This window comes from Mustela nigripes, chromosome 4 (assembly GCF_022355385.1).
Source record: "Mustela nigripes isolate SB6536 chromosome 4, MUSNIG.SB6536, whole genome shotgun sequence".
In the NCBI taxonomy this organism is placed as follows: domain Eukaryota; kingdom Metazoa; phylum Chordata; class Mammalia; order Carnivora; family Mustelidae; genus Mustela; species Mustela nigripes.
In genome coordinates this window covers 12,545,309-12,570,500 of record NC_081560.1, presented here as the reverse complement: position 1 = coordinate 12,570,500, position 25,192 = coordinate 12,545,309, and the positions used below count along the sequence as shown (strand labels likewise).

Here is a 25,192-nt window from a genome sequence, read left to right as displayed (position 1 = left end):
CCCCCCCCCCCCCCCCCCCGCCTTTGTGGCCGCGCTCCGCGTTGGGCTCCTCCACCCCTTTCTCTCCGGTGTGACTTTCACCTTGAGCTCCTCTTCTTTCCTCTCATTCACGGGTTGTTCTCTTCTCGGCTAGCCTTTCCTTCTCTTTACTTTCCTGTTCTTTCTTGAATCCCACATCAGCTGCCTCCCTAGCCAGGGGCCACCTGCGACAGCAGCGAAACCTATAGCTGAGCTGGGGAATTCGGGTGAGATGCTGGAAATTAGTCAATTCCACTGATGCCTCAGGTGGGCAGATCCGGAGATGTGGTTGGAGGAATCTTCCCCGAGTTGACTGCCCTTGGGGCTCAGCATGGTTTCGTCCCCCACTTTGCAGATTCAGAAACTTGTCTTTTTGGTTCACTACTCACTGCAAAGTAGACCCACATTATACCGCTCACAAGAGAATAAGGACAATGTATGAGTTTACTGGCAGGGATAAGCCTTTGGTGTCAGGGATGCGTTGGGTGTTTGTCAATCCTGCAACTTCTCCCTGGGTTTAGGAAGGATACATCTGCTCAGCCTAGCTTGCCCATAGGTGGAACCGCCTGATTGAGTTTCAGTCAACGGAATGTGGGCAGAAATGATACATATGCCCCTTCCAGACCCGGCCATAAATGCCCCAGGTGCTGGAAGTGAAAGGTTCTGCAACAGGAGACACACAATGGCAGGCTCTTGGATCTTTGAGTCACCATATGCAAGAGATCTACCAGGAGAGATGTCTGACCCCCATGGACCGTGATATGGACAAGTAAACTTACTAAATGAAGACACTGAGCTTTAAAGATTGTTTATTTTATATGATAGCATCAGTGTATCTAGGGAAAATTAACTTGCTTCCACTGTTCTGAACACTCTCTTCCCATACAAGGTACTGATATGGAAACCTGTACGGGAGAGGCTTTCTGGGTTAGCCAGAAGTGGACCAGAGCCCTGAGCGGTATTTAAGCTGCGGTGCACTTCTGCCTGAGCTCGGGAGACACTGGAAACAACTGATGAAAGTAAGGTCGATGAAGGCATTCAGATGATCATGTAGCATAGGCTACTTCCTAGTCACCTGTTCATCTTTTGATTTAGGAGAAGGGAGAGAAGAATGAGGAACAAGAAAAAAAAAATGGTACCAGCTCAGGAGTTCAAGGAGAGGGTGGGAGTTTCCAGATTTAAGGACATCATACAGTTTCATGCGAAGATAGAGAAGACTCTGGGCTGGGCAGGAGATTGGTCAACACCGTGGGTCACGGAGTCATGGAGTCATGAGTTACGTAACCAGACCCACATGTCCCACTGCCTAATCCACATCTCCACTTGGAGACATTCCAAATATGGCAGGTCCAAAGTTCTTCCCGAAGCCCACTCCCATCTCAGTCAGTGTCTGTTCTGGTTTCTCCATTTCTCAGACCAGGAACCATAGTCTTTATTTATTTTTTTTTAAGATTTTATTTATTTGACAGAGAGAGACACAGCGAGAGAGGGAACTCAAGCAGGGAGAGTGGAAGAGGGAGAAGCAGGCTCCCCACCGAGCAGGGAGCCTGATGCGGGGCTCGATCCCAGGACCCTGGGATCATGGCCTGAGCCGAAGGCAGAAGCTGAACCCACTGAGCCACCCAGGCGCCCCGACCACAGGAAACCATAGTCTTTACTAGCTCTTCTCTTTCTCTCATGCTCCACATTTAATCCATTAGCTATTCTCTGTGCTCTACCTTCCAAATACACGGAGGGGCACCTGGGTGGCTCAGTCAGTTAAGCGTCCGAATCTCGATTTTGGCATAGGTCATTCTCAAGATTGTGAGATCAAGCCGCACATGGGGCTTTGTGATGGGCTTGGAGCCTGTTCAAGATTCTCTCTCTCCTTCTGCCACTGACACTCCCCCCTCTAAAAATAAAAAATAAAAATGCATGGAGAAATGAGTTACCTCTTACCATCAGGCTGCTACCATCCTATATCGGGCTGCCATCATGTCTTACTTCCATACGTTATTGCGAAGGCCTTCCAACTGGTCTTCTTGCATTCCTCCTCGCTCTCCTCCTGTCTGTTCTTCCTACAAGATTCAGACTGCTTTTATTTAAAAATGGAAATCAGATCATACTGCTTGAACTCTCCAAATGCTTGCCAGCTTGCTGAAAAGAAACTCAAAAGTTCTTAGGGTGGTCTACCAAGCTGGCATTGTTGGGGTCCCCGCCTCTTCTCTGATCTCACCTCTGCGCTTCCCTCCAGCAGAAACTGCCAATGCCGCACCCAAATCCCCAGGGCTCCCACAGGTTACTGTGGGCACTGCCCTAGGCTCTAGTGGCCTGCTTGCTTCTGCCTGGAGGCATTCTGTGGCCTCAGGAGCAGGTTCCAAAAGCCATCATCAGTGAGAGGGGAATTGGATACACACCCAGCTTCCTGACTGCTCCCTGGGGCAGTTCTGAGGCATATTCCTGATGGTCTCCGAGCTCCCTAGCAGGCTGAGCATCAGAACTGTGGGTTACCACCCACAGTGGTAAGCCACTCATTAATGTCCCACTTACTCAATTACGTTCCTTTCCTCTTTCACTTCCACATTCTCTCTTAGCGCTTTGTAAGATCACCTCCACTTGTATCCAGACTTCTGTCTTAGGAAATTCACAAGCTAAGGTACCTCTGGGTCTAGCCCGGCAACACTACTGTCCTGTTTCTAGAACACATCAAACACTGCACTGCCTCAGAGTCTTTGCATCTTCTGTTCCCTCTGCCTGAAATACTCTTCCCTCCTGTCCTTCGGGTTTTTGCCCACATAACATCTTCATCTCTGTGTTACGCAGGAAACCCGACCCCCACGAATCGTTCTCTGTCCCCTTCTCTGCTTTATTTCTCTTCTTCGTGTATCATCTAAGGCCAACAAACCCACTGTGTGTTGGTTTACGGTCTCACCCAGGCGAAAGATAAGCTTCATAAGAGGGACTTGGTCTGTTCTGTTCCGTTCTGTTCCGTTCTGTTCCTGGCAGAGTCCAGAGTGGTGTGTGGCACAAAGTAGGTGGTTCAGTGAATATTCGCTGAGCAAATGGGCATTGAGATAGAGAATAGGAAGAAAATAAAGAATGTTTGTGACCCCAGTCCAGACATGCTGTGTGACTTTAATGACCCTTTTGTTCATAAAAGCTTGAAGTCTACAAGATGAGAAACGTATCACTGTATGAGAAAGATCTTAGGGCATCCACAATTTCCTATTTTCTATGTTCTGTAAAAGACTTTGAGTCTTTCCCCCAATGAAAATGAAGAAGGGAGTTAATTTCACAAGGATCTCTGCGTTCCGACTTCTCTTATGAGATGTGTTTTAGATCCTAATTATAGCAAGCACTGTTCACAATTTTTTTTTTAATTTAGAAAGTTCAAACTTTTTTCTCAAGAACGAGCAGACTTGAACAGATGGAAGCTAATGAGTAAAGCCTGACAAAAAAGTGTGCAAGGTGCTCCCAAACCCGTTCTCTCGGGCCCGAGGGGTCCACCTGAGCTGTCTTCCTCATCTTCCTTGGCACCCTGTGCCTGTGGATGAGATGCGGGTCTCGCCTCCACGTTAGGTCCCCCTTGAGGCCCCCACTGAAACGTCACCTTCCCTGACTCCTCTTTAATGTCGGAATCCCCTACCAGGGGACTCTCCTTCATGGCATGTGTCCGTTTCCCTCTGTGGCACTTTCCATGTCCTGTAGTCACATCATACTTATTTCTTGCCATTTCCTTCTATTGCCTTCTTCTTCGAGCCGGAGCTCTCTGAGGGCAGACCCATATCCGCTTTGTCACAATTTCATGCCAGGTGCCTGGCACACGGTAGGGCCTCTATGAAGATTCGATGGACACAGGAATGAAAAGGCCCATGAAGGCGGGTTGGCAGCCAGGAGCTGGGCAGCGGCATGCTCAGGTGGGATCAGCAGCCCAGTGCAAGACCTAAGCCTCCCGATGCCCCCTCTGAGCCCTCCCCCTGTCCCTACCTCTCCCTGCTTCACCAAAGCTGTGAATCACCTCGCTGACAGGCAGGGTCATCTAAGAAAGTAGAAAGAGGAAAAGAAAAATGAGACACTGGAGGGGAGAGCGGAGAATCTAGGCTCTTTTAACAGCCACTATTCCTTATTTCTTGCTCAAGTATTGGCACCTTTAAAAGCCTTGGCTGTCCTCCCCAACCTCCCCACTCAATCACAAACCACAGAGCCTCGAGAAAATAAAGGGGGAAAAAAATCAATGTGCTAAATCTTCCCTGGGCTCAGGAACGACTCCCCCTGTGGCTTCCCCCTGCTGGCTGTCCAGCTAAACTCCTGGGTCCTCCCACTGAACCTGATTCCAAGTTCAGATGGGGGTGGGGGGGGGAAGGGGCTTGCACGTTAAAAGTGTTTAAAAATCGTTATCTGAGTTGTAGGTGGTTGAGAACAGAATCCTATTTTGAAAATATTAAGAATGACTGGTTTTTCTTTCTCCTTTAAGTCTCATTTCTTTCAGCCACACCCCTACCCCCACATCTGAGGGAGTTTACTGCTCCAGCGTGGGAGAAGGTTCAACTGAGCGGTAAGTAACTTTGGGCATCAAATCTCTCTTAAGAGCTGGGCCTGGAAAGCTGGCCATTGTGGAAAGAGAACAGGAATTTCTAAATTCCCGAACTCCTCTTCTGGCGTGTGGAGAGCGATGCTCATTTGGTAGATGAATGGATTCTAGAAAAAGGAGGTCCGTGTCAGAAGACCTATCCCAGGGGTTGCTAGAAAGGAGAGTATGCAGGGCAAGGGGAGAGTGAGCTAGGACCCAAGATCATATAGGTTCTTGTCGCCCCTGCCTAGGGTCAGGACCCTGATGCGTATGTGGGAATGTACGTGCGTGTGCATGTGTGTGTGTGTGTGTGTGAGTGAGTGTGTAGGTGGAGGACAGGGGAGAGAAACATCAAGAAACAAGTAGTTATGGGGGAAGCTGAGAATGTTGAAGTGAGGGGGCTGTGGTCCCCCTGGGCTTCTGACCCATCTTAGAGGAGGCTGCCAGTTCCCACCTGAAGTCCCACCTGTGCGGGATGATGCTAGGCATCGGCCGAGACGGCACCGGGAGGAAGGGACCAGCTCAGGGAGAGCAGAGTTCTCACCTGGCCAAGACAGGATGTGGAGAATGCTGGGACGGGGCGGTGGGTGGCGCAGACAGAAGCCTGGGGATGGGGCGGAAAGAGGCTTCTGGGCAAGGACTTTATTTTGTTGGTTGCTGTATACCCAGCCCCGGGAGCACTGCCGGGCACATAGTGTTGACTGATCAATAGTTTCCGAGGGAAATGATTCAGTGAAGGTTCTAGGTCCCCCAAACCCCCCACCCATCTCTGCTATCACAGGCCCTGAATCCTGTCTCCCTTCCCACACACCATCCTGTAAGGGAAGCGGGCGCAGAGGAGAGCTGAGCAACGGAGCTTTACACCAAAGAAGGTGGGCGATACATTTAAAAAGACGATTTACAGCAAGGTAATTTGTGAAATACACACTGATTAAGTTTTAATTTTTTAAAAAGATTTTATTTCTTTATTTGAGAGAGAGAGAGAGAGCATGCGTGGTGGGGAGAGGGACAGGGGAGAGGGAGAAGCAGACTCCCCACTGAGCAGAGAGTCCACCACAGGGCTTGATCCCAGGCCCCTGGGATCATGACCCGAGCCGAAGGCAGCCGCTTAACGACTGAGTCACACAGATGCCTCTAAGTTTTAATTTTGTTTCTCCTTGTAGCTGCCCATTAGGATGGCCCGCAGGAGGCTGCACACCCCTCCGCGGTGGGCTGTCGGGATACGGCTGAGGGGTCATGGCAGCCAGTGGCGGATCTCAGTTACTTGACTGAGTGGACCAGGGTTGGAGCAGGCCAGGGGAGGTGTGAATTCCCAGAACTCACTCGTGCCCCTCGCTTGGGAGGCATTCAAGACCACTGCTCCAAGGAGGGCTTTGGGAACCATCACGGGGCTGAATAGGGAAACACTGGTTGCCATAATTGTAGGAAAAGAAGAACTCGTTTGAAGTCTCCCAGGAAACTTACATACACTGGCAAGCATTATCTGGATGCTGTAGGCATCTTAGCCCATGGAAGCTTTATCTCTGCCACCAGTGTTGGTGATGGGATGTCTAGATGGAGCTGGTGTGACACACCGTGACTGTTTTCTTCTTTCGTGACTCAGTGATTGCTGCTCTTTGACCAACAAATGTGGATTGTCCACTAAACGTATCCTCAGCCGCCTGGGACTGGGAACTGCCTTCAGCGAGCTGACTTTCCAATCAGCACGCCCCTGGCTTTCATGAGGGTTCATGAACTGTGCGAGTCTGGCCCCTCCCCCACATCTCTGCACACAGGGAGCCCTTGGGCATGGTTCCTGTATTGAGGACCTATGGCTGAGTAACCAATTATCCTGGAAACACAGTGACTGAAAAGAGCAAACATCTTCCTTTTCACATTCCTGCAGGTAAAGTGCCTGATCCACTCTCCAGCCACGTGACTCCTTTTTGCTGTCGTGGGAAACGAGAAAGGAAATTTAGAACAGAACCCTCTTGTTCTGTTCATAAAACCATTCTGCGTTCTTAAGTCACACAGTTGAGATTTTCTTTAATGTACTATGAGACTTTTTTCTTTTTTATTCTTTTATAAAAAGTAAGCATGGTCAAGCATTGGACTCTTGATTTTGGCTCAGGTCATGATCTCAGGGTCCTGGGATTTGAGCCCTGTATCAGCCTCTGCACTCCTCGGGGAGTCTGCATGTCCCTCTGCCTCTCCCCCTGCTCATGCTGTCTCTCTCTCTCTCTCAAATAAATAAATCCTTTCTTAAAAAATAAGAAAAAGAAGCAGCGTCTAGCCTGTGTGTCACAGTATGGCAGTTTAGTGAACTTACAACCCCCCATACACATGCACACATATGTACACACACACACGTACACACGCACACACACACACAGAGTTACAAACATGTATGGGTATTGGACAGTGGAAAGAAATAGGCAGCGAGTATGAAAGTCCCTAGCAAATAATTTTTAAAACGGTGGTCATAAATACCAACAGACTATTAGGATGTTATTTATAGGATAATAATCTCTGCATGAAGTTATTTCACTCACAGGCTCTGTGATGAGTGTATTAGGGCTGGGTATTGATTGTTAAGATCAAAATATGCTTTTCTTTAGCTGATATAACTTCCAAAATAAATCATTCATACAGTCGGTGACTCATACAATCCATTCCGGCGTGCTCTGCTACTTGTTAGGAGATTTTTATTTAATTTAAGCATTTTCATTATTGTGGATTTTTATTGTACACTGTTCAGTTCTGAGTCTTGGGCAATTGTTATAATAAGGTTACTAGTCAGAGGCTGCAGATAAAGAACAGCAATTCAATAATTAAAAGGCAACCAAGAGTGCAATCTGTCAAATAGGAAAAAAAAGAAAAAACACAGATCTGAAAGTGCATGAAGATAAGCTAAGAGCCAAATCTATTAATGCAAAATATGATTATTTCCAGTGGTGAACCAATATGTGTTGCTGCTTCCACTTTACAGGGGATTTTGTAAGATAATCAAACCAGCGGTGTTAGCAGGGCGGTCCTGAGTTCCATCTTCCAACCAAGTCTGAGATGATCTCGCAGAATTCCCTTTTAAAACCCACTTTCAGGGTTTTATTAGACCAGGTTCTTCTTCCTCTTCCTATTTATTCCTGCTCTTACCTTCTACCACTCCTACATTCCCCATGCTTTTCCATGCTTAGTAAGAGTAAGGTTTTTGAAGATGTGGATCTGGTCGTTTTCTTTTGTGTCCCTCTTCTCAAGTATCTTTTGGAATTACCCATTCACCTCTGCTTTCGTCCCCCTGGTTCAAGCCACAGTGTCTTACTTTGCCTCCTGTGGACCCCTGGTCTCCCCACATCCATCTTTGCCTCACCCCACCCCACCCCACCTTACAACTTCTGCACAGCAGCTGGAGAAATCTTATTGTCACACAAAGATGTTCCTTCCATTCCTGCACTTAAAATGGATTACCCTTTTTTCAGACCCCTCGACATGGCCTGAAATGCCATACTGGTCAGGTTCTGGCCTGCCTCACCTGCCTCTTCTAGAACTACCCACCCTTTTCTACTCTGTGTGCCACCTTTCAAATCCCAAAGCACACAATGCCCCTTACCACCTCAGGGCCTTTGCACATGCTGTTCCTTCTGAGTGTGGAAAGCTTTCTACCACTACCTAACCCCTTCTGCCTGGCCAGTGGCTACCAGTCCTTCAGGCTTCAACCTAAATATCACTTCTTCAGGCCAGCCCTCCAAGTTGTCCCAGACTAGGTCCGGTCATGTTACTGTGTGTTCTCGGCAACCTTTATTTGCCCTTCCTGGTACTTACCATGATTGTGAATTTTTAATTGCATAATTCATTTCTCTCTTCACTTTCCTGAGTGCCCACGATATGCCTGTGTGAGATTGTCACAACTGCCATAAAAAATATCACAGACTAGAGGGCTTCCACGCCAGAAATGATCTTCCCACATTTCTGGAGGCTGGGAGTCAGAAATTAATGTGCTGGCAGCTTTGGTTTCTTCTGAGGCCTCTCTCCTTGGTTTGTAGATGACCATCTTCTCCCTCTGTCCCCACGTGGTCTTTCCTCTTTTGTTTTTTTAATGTATTGTTTTTCTAATGTAATTTTCTAATGTATTGTTTTTCTAAAGTATTTCCGTGTCTAGATGATTACTTAGCTGAAAGCAGATGCCTCTCTTGGGAATTTTCACTTCCCTCCTCCACCACGTGGAGGTTTACATGGTCTCTAGAGGAGTCAGTACCATCTCTATATCCAAGAGAGCAAATGTGGGTCTCTTGTTTTTTTTACTGCTATTAATTCTTATAGCGACACAAGGTGTCGCTGTTGAAAAAAAAAACTTGCTTTGTGCGTTCTAACCATTGATGTTGATGTGCTCTGGGACCTTGATGCCTCCATCCCAAGCTGCTGTGGCTCTTTAAGGAGAGCAATCTCATGTCCTCAGTGTTAAATTCTATAAAAATGGCCCCACCTTCTTCTAGCTCTTCTCTGCTTTCATCCTTGTTCTGATGTATTATCTTAAAAGTTGAGAGGAAGCAAAGATTTCAAAAGACACTGAAGGAAAGAATTGGTAGGAAAAAAGTTAAAGATGCTGTTTTACACATGAAATCCTTGTATTACATCATGTCAAATAGCCATAGACTGAGATCTTGAACTGTGATATCGTTATATCTCTGTTGAATTGAACTCCAAAATCTTGGGAGAAAGAAGAAATAATCACAGGGGAGTGCAGAGGCTTGATGCCAATTCTTTGCTTGCAAGTACTTGGGATATAGGGAAAAGCACTCTGGATCTGGAACAAGGAGACATGGGTTCAAATCCTCACCCTGATATTAAATTGCTGCATGAACTTGAGAACTCACGTGATTTCCTTGCCCTTCATGCTCACATCTATAAACTTGAGACAATACCAGTCTTTTACTTCTTACAGTGCTCTTGTGAGAATCAAGTGGATTGATCTGAAAACTGCAGAGCACTATGTAAATATGAGTTCTTTCCAAAGAAACTTAAAAAGATTAACAGTCTGGGTTTTGGCGAGCAGTTTTTAGGCTGACAGCAAAATTTCAGAGGAAGTACGAGGAGTTCTCAGATAGGCTGAGTCTCTCTGCAGTTTCCCCCATGGCTAACATCTTCAATCAATTAGTTACAATTGATATGTCAATACTGATGTATTACTAGTAACTAAAGTCTATCGTTTATGTTAGGGTTTATTCTTTGGTTGTAGAGTTATATGGGTTTTGACAAATGTGTTAGGCATGTATCTATGGTTAGAATATCAGACAGAATATTTCTGCTGCCCTGAAAATCCCCTCTGCTCTACCTGTGCGTCTCTTCCTCTCTCTCCTCCAACCCCCGACGACCACTGATCTGTTTACTGTCTCCATAGCTTTGTCTTTTCCAGATGTCATAGGGTTGGAATCATATATTATGTAGCCTTTCCAGATTGGTTTGTTTCCCTTAGTAATATGCATATAAAATTCCTCCATGTTTTTTCATTGATAACTCTTCTTTTTATTGTTGAATACTATTCCCTTATGAATAAATTTCCAAGAGACTTTTTTTAAAAAAAGCCTTGTATATTTTAAAGCAGTTTTATTAGGTTTGAAACAAAACTGAGATATTTCCAATACATTTCCCGCTCCTATGCACGCAGAGCCTCCCCCTTATCAATGCCACTCACTGGAATAGTGCATTTGTTACCATTGATAAACTTATATTGATATATTATAATCACCCAACATCCATAGTTTACACAAGGGTTCACTTTTGGTGTATATCCAATGGGTTTGGACAAATGTATAATGACCTATTTCTATCATTCATCTATCATACAGAGTATGTTCACTTCCCCAGACTTTTTACTTAGAAAAGCAGTCAGACTACCTTGTAATAGGTTTAAACTAAAATAAATAACGAGAAAAAGAAGGTGCTAAGGTCATCTTGATATGGAGGTAGGCGGGCAGAAAAGCTACATTGCCTTCATGCCAATAGCGTGTGCTAGAGGAGGGAGGTGTTATGAACCAGCTGTAAATACAAAAACTGTAATATTTCCACCTCCGCTCCCTCCTGGAAGTTCAGCCACAGTTCAGTTGCCAACAATGTCATTCCCTCAGTGCAGGACCTGAGCGGTACCCCTGATGCCCGATACCTGGGTTGGTGCTGATGGCAGACTTAAAAAAAAAATGCTGATGTCCTGGATCTCTCAAACCACATCCTTCCTGGCTGTATGCCTGGTATGTAAGAGCATGCAATAAATGCTTGAATGAATGAGTGGCTGAAGAAACAGGATAGGCTCCAGATCTGGGAACTGAAGGAAGGTTCTGGGAGGAGGCAGAAAGATCTGGTTATTAATAATATTGTAATAAACCCCTGGAGATACTCTTGCCAAGCCCAAGACCCCCCTGTACCAAGGCTGAGCACTGCAGAGGGACTGTTTGCATTAGATTCCAGCCAAGACATCCCCAAGATCCCTGGCAATAAAGGAAATAGCCTGGTGCCAGCCAATATACCCAGAGGAAATTCACGCTTGTGCGGGTTTATCCCTAGTCTCCTTCTACAACCGGATCTTTAGCGCCACCCAGTGGTGCTCCCTTAGGCTTACTGCACTGCCAAAGCACCCAACAGGGCTTCGTGCCCTGCTTTCAAGTTGGTAGGATTAAAGCCTTCCTCTTAAGGTTCAAGATAAGAGACTATGTAGGAATAAGGAATAAATGGAGAGCTTTAGAATTAAGGTCAGAGAATTTTAAGTCACAGAACTTAATCTCTGCAATTACATACACAATTAGTAGTAGGATTTTGTATTTATACTTATCATTTTGCAGTTTTGGAGACCGAGCGTTTGGGGACAATGAGGCCAAGATCAAAGGTTAAAGCTGTGCAAAGGAAATGCAGAACTGGGAGGTGGAAAAGAGAATCGAATCCAGCCCTCGGCTCCAGACAGGAGACATGTCATTGTCATTTCACAATTAAAGTTTTAGAAAGGCTTCGTTAAATGCCAAAGGTCATTGATCCAATAAATGAGGCAAGAATCCTGATTGGATGGAGTGTCCTTTTTCTTTTGCTATGCTGCTTCAGAGTGCCCTCTTTCTTTTGATATATTCCTGTTTTGCTACAAATGCTTTGATATTCTCCTACAAACAGGTCAGTCTTTATTCTATTTTATACTCATAAACTGTCCTCCTAAAGGTTTGGGTTACTCTGTCCCTCACCCAGGAGCTAGAATTCTTGACATTTCTTATAATGTGGAAGGCATTATTACATCTGTTATATACATTAAATATCTTATATATAATGTCAACCCATATCCCTTTTATCGGTTGTAACATTTTAGGTTCATCATTGTATGTAACATTTAAAATCTAATTAATGCAATTCACAATGGATTTTTAAATCTGCATATTCTTTATGAGCTTGTGGTTTGGAATTGGAAGAACACACAAGTTTTTGGCATTAGATATTGAGTTGGTGATAGCACATTCAATAATCCATTTTATCTTCATGACTAGCCCTATAAGTAAGTTAGAGTATTATCCTCATATTGACAAAGAAACAGAGACTCAGACATTTTAAATAAGCACCCACAATGACATAACTAGACAGAGGAGCCGGACATTGAACCTGGGTTTTTTGCCTTGAAGTCTAGTAGTGTTTCTACCACACCGCTTGACTCCAGCAGAACTGAGACCACGACGGTAAGTTCTATTCCCACCTTAAATAACACCTAAAACACTATCTCCTACATCAACCTTAGACATTTAGACGCTCATTTGTATGTCAGAGGTTCTATTGAATTCTAATATAGACACATGGTGATTCCCAAGTGATTCCCAAGCTCGTGGCATCGTTGTTTTGCTATTGTTGTTGTTTGGTACATGTGTGTAACTATTTACTTCCTTCTGAAATAGTCCTCTGTGAACACATCGTGAGCAGTGCTGGCTGGAGGGTCTCCCTGGGGAGATGTGGACTTGGGAGGTAGCTGTCAACCAAATGCGGATTCAGTCTTTCGAGGTAGGGTCTGGGTTGATTTGCCAAAAACAGTTTAAAGCATAATTTTTATTTTAAAATTCTTGTTTGTGACCTTCTTTGTGCAAGAAAGGATTAATGTAGGAAAGCAGGAGTTCCGTGGCGTGGTGATGATCTCCACAGTTCTCCATGAAAGTATATCATGTATCTATGCTACGGTATCATTTCAGTTCCTTTCTGCGGCATCTGTGATATCTATCCCCCCTTTTCTTGTACCTCTAGTGGCCTCTCTTAACCTGTCCATCTCCTTGTGTGACCTCTGACACGCATTCTCATTTCCTCAGCATTTTGTCAGTTTAATGTTGGGGGGAAAATCTGATCAAAATCACATGGATTATCTCATCAGTCCTTAGTGCTTCAGGAGTATTTGAAATTGGAATAAATAAATCTCTAACTGGAAAATTTCAATTAGCTTTGGAGAGATCTGGGGAAAAGAATATCAAAGATCATCTGTCTCGCTAATCCCAAACTTGCCTATTTTCCCATGTCATTAAGTGCTTGCCGGTGGATCCAGTGCTGCCCAGACTGGGACTCTCATCCCAATCGTAAATCTATGACAGGAGGCACAGATAAGTAGAGGCAAAAAAAAAAAAAAAATGGGGGGGGGAATACAACAACTATTCGTGACAAAAACTCATAAAACTAGGGAATGCCCTTAAATGGTGAAGAACATTTATGATCAACTTGTAGGTATGATCATTCTTTTTTTTTTTTTTTACTTTTTTTAAAAAAATAAGGTCAACCTGCAACATGGGGCTCAAACCTAATGGCCCCAAGATCAAGAATCACATGTTCTACGGACTAAGCCATCCAGACAACCCTATGATCATTCTTAATGGTGAAATTCTGAATGCTTTTCTCCTTATATCAAAAACTATACAAAAATCCTCATGCTTACCAATTCTATTTCATATTACCTTATTAATTGAGTAGTAAAATAAGGAAATAAAAAGAAATAAAAATATATTCAGATAAAAAGGAAGTAACACTGCCATTAATCATAGCTGACATGATTGTATACATAGAAATTCCTTAGACTTCTACCAAAAAACAAAACCCCATAATTACAAAGGAATTTAGTAAAGTTGCAGGATCTAAATTGTATTTCCACATTTTAGAAACATACCATTAGATACTGAGATTTTAATTGTACCATTTACAGTAATACTCAAAACATGAAAAATATAAGGATATAATGAACAAAATATGTGCATGATGTTTATACTTAAAGCTTAAGAAACATTACTGAGATAAATTAAAGACACCTAAATAAATGCAGAGAGATACTGTGCTCATGGATTAAAATATTCAATATTGTACAAATATTGTCTCCTCCTCATCAAAATCACAGTAGCCTCTTTTATTTAGAAATTGACAAGCTGACTTTAAACACCATATAGAAATTCAAAGAACCTAGAATAGCCAAAGTATTTTAGAAGAGAAGAACAAAATTGTAAGATTTACACTACTTGACTTCAATACTTCCTACAAAGCCTTATTTTTTTTTAAAGATTTTATTTATTTATTTGACAGAGATGATCACAAGTAGACAGAGAGGCAGGCAGAGAGAGAGAAGAAGTGAAGCAGGCTCCCTGCTGAGCAGAGAGCCCAATGTGGGGCTCAATCCCAAGACCCTGAGACCATGACCTGAGCTGAAGGCAGAGGCTTAACCCACTGAGCCACCCAGGCGCCCTCCTACAAAGCCTTATTAATCAAGATAGCACTAGCATAAGGATAGACACATAGACCAACAGAACAGAATAAGGAATCCATAAATAAATCTATGTATCTATGGTCAAATGATTTGCAAATGTATTTCAATGGGAATAAAGATAGTATCTTGAAAAATAATGTTGAAACACCTGGATAATCACATGGAAAAAAGAAACCTCGCCTCTTAAAACACTCACAAAAATTAACCTAAAGTAGATCATAGACCTAAATATAAAAGTGGAAACTACAAAACTTCTAAAAGGAAAATAGGAGAAAATCTTAATGATCTTGGGTTAAAGATCTTAATAAATTTCTTAAATAGGCCACATAAAAATGAACCATAAAGAAAAAAATCAAAAGTTGTACTTCACCAAAATCTAAATCTTTTGCTCTTCAAAAAGGCACTGTTACATCAACAAAACCAACAGACAACCGACAGAATGAGAAGATATTTGCAAATGACATATCAAATAAAGGGCTAGTATCCAAAATCTATAAAGAATTTATCAAACTCAACACCCAAAGAACAAATAATCCAATCAAGAAATGGCAGAAGACATAAACAGGTATTCCTGCAAAGAAGACCTCCAAATGGTCAACAGACACATGAAAAAGTCCTCAGCATCACTCAGCATTGGGGAAATACAAATCAAAACCAGAGTAAGATACCACCTCACAGTAGTCAGAATGGCTAAAATTATCCAGCCAGGAAATGACAGGTGTTGGCGAGGATGCAGAGAAAAGGGAACCCTCCTACACTGTTGGTGGGAATGCAAGCTGGTGCAGCCACTTGCCTCAAAAAGTTGAAATAGAGCTACTCTATGACCCAGCAATTACACTGCTGGGTATTTACCCTAAAGATACAAATGTAGTGATCTGAAGGAGCACGTGCACCCAAATGTTTATAGCAGCCATATCCGCAATAGCCAAACTATGGAAAGAGTCTGGATGTCCATCAACAGATGAATGGATAAAGAAGATGTGGTATATAAATGTGTATATATATATGTATATACATATAATACATACACATATTTATATATATATAAATATATGTATACACATATATACATATTTATATGTATATATACACACATATATAAACATATACATGTATATATATACATATGTGTATGTACATATATGTATATACATATATAAATGTATGTGTATATATATGCAAAATTTAATTCCTTTTGATGGCTGCATAGTATTCCATTGCACATATATACATATACATACATATATGTGTGCAACGGAATACTATGCAGCCATCAAAAGGAATTAAATCTTGCCATTTTCAGTGATGTGGATGGAACTAGAAGGCATTATGCTGAGTGAAATAAGTTAATCAGAGAAAGACACTTATCATATGATCTCCCTGATATGAGGAATTTGAGAAACAAGATGGAGGATCATAGGGGAAAGGAGGGAAAAATGAAATAAGATGAAACCAGAGAGGGAGACAAACCATAAGAGACTCTTAATCTCAGGAAACAAACTGAAGGTCACTGGAGAGGAGAGGGGCGGGAGGGAGAGATGAGGAGGTTGGGTGATGGACACTGGGGAGGGTATGTGCTATGGTAAGTGCTGTGAATTGTGTAAGACTGATGAATCACAGACCTGTACCCCTGAAACAAATAATATGTTGTATTATTTTTACATATATATAATTATTTATTTATAATATTATAATAATATATATTATATACCTATAATATAAATTAATTATAATTATATAATTTAAAAAGACACTGTTACAAAAATGAAAAGGTAAAACATAGACTGGGAGAAAATATTTTCAAAACATACCTGAGAAAGGAGTTATATCTAAAATATATAAAAAAACTCTTAAAATTCATCATTTTTTCACTTAATTTTTCAAAATGAGCAAAATATTTAAATAGATGCTTCACTGGAGAAGATATATGATAGACAATTCAATTCGTTAGGATGTCTGCAATTTAAAAGCTGATATACCAAGTGCTGGTGAGAATATGGAGCCCCAGGACCTCTCATACACTGTTGGTGGGAATGTGACATAGTACAACCACTTTGGAAAATAGTTTGGTACTTTCTTAAAAAGTAAAATCTATACTTATCCTACAACTCAGCCATTCCATTTCTATGCATTTACCCTTAAGAAATGAAAACATAAACAATAATCTACACAAAGACTTATATACAAATGTTAGATGCAGCTTTATTCATAATAGTCCAAACTTTAAAATGATCTAAAAAAAATTTGTCGATGGATGAGTGGATAAACAAACTACAGTAGATCCTGAGAGTAGGCTACCACTGGCAGGAAGGGAAAAAACTTTTCCAATACCCAATAATATGGATGAATCTTAAAGACACCATGCTGAGAGAAAGAGATCAGGGACAAAAGGGGACTCCTGGTAATTCCATTTATATGAAACTCTAAAAGAGAGAGATGCAATTTATGTTGACAGAAAGCAGAGTCATGGCTTTTTGCTGCTGGGGCAGATTGGGGGCATGAGGAAGTTGGCTAGGAAGGATGAGACAATACTGGGGCAGTGATGGAAACATTCTATATCTCCATCATGGCCATCACAGGAATATGTACAGTCATGAGAAGTCACCAATCTGTACACTTAATATGGGTGCATTTTGTCATATGTAAATTATCTGTAGCAGAAACTTGTGAGATCAGAAAGGGTAGGTTTTGGGTATATTTCTATGTTGAAGTGGTTGGGTTTTGAGAAGCTGTAAATGCTAAAAGGGAAGGACAGTGGAGATGGGAGGGAGAAATGAGTGCAGAGAGAAGATTACTGATGAGGCATTACTGATGAGGAAGAAGGGGAGCTGTGCAAAGTATGGGTGGGTGCATGAGCCTTGGGTGGGAGGGAGGAACATTCTCTCCCAGAGCTTATGGTGGAGAGAGGTGGTGTGTGGTAATATTTGAGTAAATATGTGTGATATTTAGTATGTAGGAGGGCAGAGAATGAAGAAAGTTCATGATTCATTCAATCCTTAATATTTTGTGCCAGATACTATATATACATATATGGATGTGGGTATTCTTCAGGAAAAAGAAATATCGCCACTGCCCTTATAAAATTAGATCACTATAGTGGGAAGAGGGATCAGGCAATAAATAATGATACAACTAAATATATAATTGCAGATTATTATGAATTTCATAAAGGACATGGGAGCTTTGGGTGAGTATAGCAGGAGGAAGCTGATTTAGGAGAGTGACACAGGGAGGACTGTTTGCTGGAGTAACCATTAGGCTTGGGGCAGGAGAATGAGTGGGAGCAAGGTGATGAGGGGCTGCAGTGGGGACCTTAGAGTTGGAAAGATTTTGGTGCATCTTGATACAGAAACATAGTTATGGGTGAATTTTTTCATTTTATAATAAAATGAAGCCATAGAAAATGAGTATGTATGTGAATTTCTAATCATTAGAGGGTTCTCTAGGATTAAGATTCATCCACATGAAATTCAACATTTTGTTTCGTTTTTCACATCAAAGATATCATTAACCAAGTACAAAGGCAAATATACCAGGAAAGTATTTGCAACAAACAAAAGGATTCCCGTCCTAAAGCTATAAAGAGCATGTATCAAGTTGGTGAGAAAAATTAACATTTCACTAGAATCCAGTTACTATAATATCTTTCTAAAATGTGATATTTTGACTATTTAGATGAAGTTAGAGAATTTTAAAAAATAAAAATAAACATGGAAGGCATGTTGGGAAAATATAAAAATATAAGTAAAAGACAAGCAAATATTTTATGGAAGAGAAAATAAAAGTGGCCTGATGGCATAAAAAGCACTTTTTACACATAATCAATGAAATGTAAATTGAAAAAAAAAAGAAATGCTATTTCTCCAACAATTAAATAAGTAGAAATTGGGGGAAAACCTTAATGGTGGTGAAGTTGCCATCCCAAACAAATAATGAGAATATAAATTGGTTATGTTTTTATTTTATTTAAGATTTCATTTATTTATTTATTTTAGAGAGAGAATGCGAGTGTGGGAGGGGAGAGGAAGAAGGAGAGAGAGAATCAGGCAAACTCCCCACTGAGTGTGGAGCCTGATACAGGGCTTGATCTCACAACCCTGAGATCATGACCAGAGTCACATTCAAGTGTCAGACACTTAACCAACTGAGCTGCCCAGGCACCCCAGTAAAAAAATGTTTTAATGAAACAGTTTGGGAATATGCATCTGGAACCTTCAATATATTTTTTCTGATTGCAAGTGTAAAAATTAACCCTAGGAATGCAATCATAAATGACTTCAAAGATCTTTCATTTGTTTTTTAGTTATAACTGGAAAGCCCCATCTTTTAACAATGAAGGGATGCTAAGCAGTGATGTATCCAAATGTTGCAATATCATACATTAATTAACAAGGATTTTTAAAATATCGTGATCTATGGACACCTAGAATTATGCTGTGCCACCACTGAGGATAAGAGATTTCCCCTGCAGCTCTACCCCAAAGACCATATTGGCTGGTACACTCCTTTGGTGCTATTGCAGTGAATGAAGGGGGTGGGCACTGGGCCCTCCACCACAAGGAGGCACATATTTTTGAGGCAATAACTATGAGATTTGTGTGTGCTCCAGTGGCCCACCTCACAGGTGAATGAAAAGCGATCAGGTTTGAGTGAGTTCAGAGCATGAGAACCTCCTTGGCTGCTCTAGCACCATTGACTACATCCTTCAGCCCTTAAGTCCTAGCAGGTCTAGTATCTGCTAAGTCTGCCCGGCAGATTGGGGTGTTGAATGGAGCTCAGCACAAGACCCCGTGAAGGATCCACAGATTTGCTTTTATTTTCCCCTGCCTGTCATGCCTTGCCAGAACCACTGCCTGGGAACATATCAGAGGTCTTAAAAATGGTCATGGTGCCTTGCACAACATTGCTTCTAACCAAGGAATCCAAGTTAGATAATGGATTCTAGTACATGAGAATCACTGGACTTATCATGTCCCCAACACCCAGAAGCAGTTGGTCTTATGGAATCATGGAATGGTCTATTGAAATTCACTAGTGCCCCCAGCTGATTAAGTAAGCATTTTCAATAAGGAGTGCTGCCTATAAGATTGAGAATATTCTTTGAATCAGCACAATATATGAAGCAATTCTTCCTTTAGCCAGAAGACATGAGTCAGGCAATCAAGTAGTAGAATGGAGAGTAGCTCAACTCACAGATACCCAGTGACCTCCTTCCAAAATGTTTACTTCGTGTCCCCATTGTATAAAAAATATCCAAAATAGAAATTCTGGTACCAAGAGGATAATATTTTCACTGGATTTGAAGCTTTGACTACCAACTGGGTGCTATATCTAATGAGGTCACTGGGTAAACAGGGAAAGATCAGGGTCATGCATTAAGCCAGTGTATCCAACATATCTTATCCATCATTTCATGCCTAATGACCCCACCTGTCTCTTGTTCCAGCTGCCACTGTGCAACCAGCTTTGCATGTGCTCAGACCGACTTTGGAGAGGCGCAGCCAGAATGCGCCTATCTTGAATGTGGGCCTCAGGCTCTTGAGAGGTTGAGGTATCCCTGGCTTTCTTGTTGATATTGCTGTGAGAGCCTGCTCTGCACCCATTCCTACACATTCCCACACCCTGCAGGAAGCTAACAGCTTGATCGTGGAAGGCAAGAGCAGGTGGATAGATCCTTCCCCTACTTCTCCTTCACAGGATGGTTCTGAGACTTAGTTGATGTGGATTTTGGAGGACAGTCCCATTGGATAAAGCTATCGGTCACACTTAAAGGTGGCCAGCTTTTGCTGCCTCGGATCCCCATTCTTCCTTGTCCTTCTCCATGGGAGTCATGTCTTGAAAGGTAACAACAGATTAACTCTCAATCTGTTTTATAGAACCCAGACTAAGATAGCAATGTGCACACATGGGCAAACACACCCTGCCTCATGCCAATACAAATACAATCGAAGGTGTAAAAGAAGGTCTTGGAGAAAAACTTCAGCAGCAAAAGAAGGGAGGAGAAGGAGAAGGAAAAGGAAAAGAGTGTGTGTGTGATATGATCCCACAAACTCTCATTATTCTGTATTGAGATGTGCTTGGGCTAGGCACAACTGGGCATACCATGGGAAGTCCTCCAGCAGCGAAATCCTGTCCCTCTTACTCTCCATATTTTAGGGAAATTGAGAGAGGAACAGGAACATCTGGTCTACATGTGACAAAGGGAGCATCTTTACTGGGGAAACAACTAGGATCTGGAGCTCAGCTAGCATGGTCTACACCTGATGCCAGATCTTGCATTCCTCGTTGAGCTGGCTGAGTCCCAGTGACTCAGCTTGTAGCCAAGCCTGCATAAACTAGAGATGGAAAAGAGTATTGGGGGCCTTAAGTAAAAGACTGTCTCTCCTGGTGAGGGACTTTCACCCAATTTTCAAGGGCAAGCAAAGTTGTTGCTAAACAATGAGAGTAGGAAGTTATATGCATGAAACCCAGGAGATCCTTGACCACTTCTTTATGTTGCCACGTCTAAGGGCAAAGGTTAATGAGGTACGACTGCATCTCTATCCAGGCAGGACCTTGAATTCAGTTCCCCAGGAATGAATATTTGATTCCCCTCCTCAAATTTTAACCAGCAGAAGCCTGGCCTAAGGTGAGGAGATGTGGAATGGGTAGCGGAGGGACAGGTTATAATCATGGCTACAAGTTAAAGACTAGTGTCAGAACAAGGATGAATCCTCCACCCTGTTTATACATTTTCATTTAATTTTCTTTGCTTTCCTCTTCCTTTGGGTGTTTTTAGGATTTTCCCTTTAGTGTTCTATAGTGTGTCTGCTCCATCTGCCAGTATTTTTGAATACTGCTTCTTCCTATTCTCTATTCTCTCCTTCTGGAGATACCACTAGATGGTTATGGGACCTTCTCATGCTCTCTTGCATGCCTGTTAACCCTCTTTTATATTTTGCCTCTCTGATGAATGAAATAAAAGAAGAATTAAATAAATGGAGGGATGTTCCATGTTCATGGATAGAAAGACTCAATATTGTCAAGACGTTGGCTCCTCCCAGTTTTATCCATAGATTCATTACAATCCCAATCAAAATTCCAGCAAATCAGTTTCACAAACTGATTCTAAAGTTTAGGTAGAGAGGCAAACAACCCCCAAATAGCCAATGCAATATTGAGGGAAAAGAACAGAGTTAGAGGATAGATGCTACCCAACCTCAAGACATACTATGTAACTACTGTAATCAAGACACTGTGGTATTGGGGAAAAAATAGATCAATGGAACAAAATAGCTCAGAAATAGAGCCACATAACTATAATGGACTGAGCTTTGAAAGGGGGAAACAGCAGTACAGTGAAGAGCAGTTGTCTTTTCAAAAAATGGGGCTGGACCAGCTGGACATCCATGTGCAAAAGAAAAAAAAAAGAATCTAGACACAGACTTTATACTCTTCATAGAGGTTACTTCAGAATGGATCATAGACCTAAATATAAGATACAAAACTATAAAACTCCTAGAAGGTTACACAGGAGAACACCTAGATGATGTGGGTGTGGTGATGCCTTTTCAGATACAACACTGAACATGGTCCCTGAAAGAAAAAAGTTAATAAGCTGGCCCTTATTAAAATGAAAAAATTATTTTGTGCAAGAGGCAATATCAAGAGAATTAGAAGGCAAGCCACAAACTGAGAGAAGGCATTTGCAAAAGGCACATCTGGTATTGGACAGTTTCAAAGTAATCAATGAACTCTTAAAACTTAACAATAAGAATACAACCTGATTTTAAAAATAGGCCAAAAACCTTTACAGACACCTCACCAAAAAAATATGCAGAGGGCAAACAAACATGAAAGATGCTCCATGTCACATGTCATTAGGGAAATGTAAATTAAAACAACGAGATGCCAGCACACATCTATTATAATGGCCCCCCTCTGGAGAGGGCACCACCAAATGTGGAGTGACAGGAGCTCTCATACATTGCCAGTAGGAATGCAAACTAGTACATCCACTTTGGAAGACAGTTTGGTGGTTTCTTACAAAACTAAACCTATTCTTGCCATGTGAGCCAGCAATAATGCTTCTTGTATTGACTCAGAGAGGTTGAAGACTTATGTCCACACAAAAACCTGCACATCTGTTTATAGTAGATTTATTCGTAATTGCCCAAACTTGGAAGCAAACAAGAAGTCCTTTATTAAGTGAACAGATTAATAAACTGTAGTACAACCAGACAACAGAGTATTATTTGATGCTAAAAGGAAATGAGCTATCAAGCCAAGAAAAGACATGGAAGAATGTTAAATGCATATTATAAAGTGAAAGAAACATATCTGAAAAGGCTACATAATGTATGACTCCAATTAGATGACATTTTGGAAAAGGTAAAACTAGGAATAGGGAACAATCAGTGGTTGCCAGGGTGGTAGTGGGGAGAGCTAAAGGGGCAGAGCACAGAGGATTTTTAGGGCAGTGGAATGATTCTGTACAATATTATAATGATGGAAATATGTCACTATACTTTCTTTGAACTCATAAGATGTACAGCAGCAAGAGTGAACTGTAGAGGAAACTGTGACTTTGGGAGATTAGGGTGGGTCAACATAGGTTCATCAGTTGTAACAAATGTATCAGTCTGGTGAGAAGTGTTGATATTGTAGGAAGTTGAGCAAGGGTAAGGGCAGAGGCATAGATAGAAAATTATTCTACCTTCCTCCCAATTTGAACTTATAATTGCTCTAAAAAATAAGGTCTTAAAAAATTGACTCAAAATTCATTAGAGATGGAATTACCCCCTTCTTGTTCTGGAATGCTTAGCACTGAGTTACTTTGGGAGACCGGGATTTGCAAAACAGAATTGGAGACCTTTGTCACTTTTCACTCCTATATCAAATGAAATAGGCAGCTAGAAAGTGCCAGATGTCGCCAGGAGGAGTAGTTGGCAAAGAATGACAAGGAGACACGTTAATAAGAGAAGTCACATTCAGAAAAAAGCTGGGCCCATATGGGCAAGAATGAGCATTACAGAGGGTCGTATAAAACCCTGCGTTACATTGGGAAGATATTCTCTCTCCTAGGAACCTGCTGGTTTCTCAAAAGGCCTCATTTACATGTCTCCAATCTGGTTGTAGTAACTGCAGTGGATACTAAAGGTCATAACAAGGAAGAGATTTTAAGCATAAATACCAGAAGAACACCATTTTGTACTTTTTCCTAAGGGAAACAGAGTAGTCTGAAGAGGAGTCTGTAGGCATAAAATAAGTAAACAAACCAGAAATGAATGTTAAAAGAATCCATACATAATTTTCTATGATAGAAGTTCTGGCTGGGGAGTACCTATTCCCGCAGGCAGATTTCTTCTGAGATGCTACATATAAGGCTATTATATGTAGGGACGAGCATTATATCAGTTTTTCTGAATCTTGAACTCTTTTCATGTTAGTGAATCTATCAACAACAAACACGGCACGGGTCCAGGGGAATGGCTGGAGAGTGATATTAGGAACAGTAAAAGGTAAGGCATACCATTGATATGTATCTGCCATTTACTTTCACCTATATGCCTCATAAAAACCTAACATCTTTTAAAAAATACTGTCCCTACTATGTCTTCTACCCACCCATAGCCTTAGGCTTACAGTTCATCAGTTCAGTGCTCTTGGCATCAAGAAACAGAAAACCCTGACTCTTAACTGACTTATGCATAGTTAAAGGAATATAATAATAATATTATTATATATTATATAAAGGATAATATTATATATTATATAAAGGAATGTAATAATATATATTACACAAAGGAATATAGTAATATATAAAGGAATATAATAAATTTTATATATTATATAAAGGAATATATATTATATGAAGGATATAATAATATATAAAGGAATATAATATATATTATATAAAGGAATATAATAATAATATTATATATTATATAAAGGAATATAATAATAATAAAGGAATTATTTCCTGTAATAGGATGTCCAGAGTTTGAGCAAGCTCTAGAAACAGTACAACCATGTGGCTCAATGACGTCACTGGGGACCCAGGTTCTTTCTCTCTTTGCCTCCCATCCTCTGTGAGTTGGCATTGACCCAAACTGGTTCCCGTCATGGCTGAGCACGGGTTGTGGCAGTGACATGGTCAGGCTGGGTCTGAGCACCCCAAGGAGGGTCCTGCAGGACTAGTCAAGATGGTCCTTGGCCTCACGCAGGGTAGAATTCAAACGCAAGCTGGAGAAAGTGAAAATTGAGTTTACTGAAGAGTGTGAGTGACAGGTAAAGGATAGACAGAGTGACTGGGAGACTCAGAAAGCAAAGGAGAATGAGTCTTGTCATCGCTTGGGATTAGAGGTTTATACTGCAAAGGGGTCTAGGGTACACATTCCCGTAGGAATCCAGGGTAGGGTCTGATCAAAGGCAGGGGACAGGTGGATGACAGGTGTTATAAATTACCAATGGTAGGGGTACTGATGCCAGCATCAGTGAGGTTTGTCTGAGGCTAATGTCCTGGAACGTAGGCAGGAACTGGCTCTTCTTAGGTGTTATCAGGTGTTTGGGGCCTAGAGCAGAACTAGAGAATGGTTAACTTTCTTGTTTCCTCCTTGAAGTGGGAACACCACTTCTTTGGCTTGCTCAGAAGCAAATATAGAACACGAGTTTTCTTAGCAGAAAAACAGCAGAGATGGAGACTTTCTTTTCTTTTTTTAGATATTTATTTATTTATTTGACACAGAAGGAACACAAGCAGGGTGAGTAGGGGAGGGAGAAGCAGGCTTCCTGCTGAGCAGGGAGCCCGATGTGGGGCTCCATCCCAGGACCCTGGGAACATGACCTGAGTGGAAGGCAGACACTTAATGACTGAGCCACCCAGGCGCACTTCTTTTGTTTTTGTAGAGAGGGAGAGAGAG

The 25,192-nt window shown here is 41.8% G+C and overlaps 1 long non-coding RNA gene across 1 annotated transcript in view; it reads left to right on the top strand.

Annotated features, from left to right (window-relative positions):
* LOC132014904 (uncharacterized) overlaps positions 1 to 5,464 on the top strand; it is a 6,493-nt gene extending 1,029 nt beyond the window's left edge. The window contains exons 2-3 of the long non-coding RNA XR_009403481.1: positions 4,472 to 4,552; positions 5,349 to 5,464. This is a non-coding gene — a long non-coding RNA (uncharacterized LOC132014904). The remainder of the gene's footprint in view (positions 1 to 4,471; positions 4,553 to 5,348) is intronic.
* The last annotated feature ends 19,728 nt before the right edge of the window (positions 5,465 to 25,192 follow it).